This window comes from Myotis brandtii, unplaced genomic scaffold (assembly GCF_000412655.1).
Source record: "Myotis brandtii unplaced genomic scaffold, ASM41265v1 scaffold303, whole genome shotgun sequence".
Lineage (NCBI taxonomy): Eukaryota > Metazoa > Chordata > Mammalia > Chiroptera > Vespertilionidae > Myotis > Myotis brandtii.
The window spans coordinates 4,823,715-4,824,106 of NW_005361573.1; the positions used below are offsets into that span (position 1 = coordinate 4,823,715).

Below are 392 nucleotides of genomic sequence, written 5' to 3' on the forward strand. Positions count from 1 at the left end.
CGGCGGGCCCTGTGCTAGAGGCCCTGGCCAGGGAGGCCTCAGCCCGCCTCCAGGAACAGAATGTAAAGTAAAATGAGCTTTTTTAAATTATTATTTCAAAATGTTGCAATTACATGAATTACTGTTCAGAAGTCTCCCACTTTTCATACAAAAATACTGTGCTACTGATACAGTTGAAAAAGTTCAAATGGCTTCTCCTGCAGGAGAAATGCGGAGTCCCCAGGAGACAGGAACCCCGGGCCACCTCAGTGGCTCCCCAAGGACACATGCCTACCACCTGGGACAGGGTTTCTAGGCACCGGCCCTGCCTCCCACCCAGTGCGCCAGGGCTCCTCTGCCTCCAGCATACGCCCCCGAACCAACAGCAGCAACTTCCCTGTATTTTTTGGAGG

General features: G+C 52.6%; 1 protein-coding gene across 1 annotated transcript in view; it reads left to right on the plus strand.

Annotated features, from left to right (window-relative positions):
• Positions 1–392, plus strand: part of SFI1 (SFI1 centrin binding protein) — a 43,303-nt gene that overhangs the window by 42,119 nt on the left and 792 nt on the right. The window lies entirely within an intron of this gene.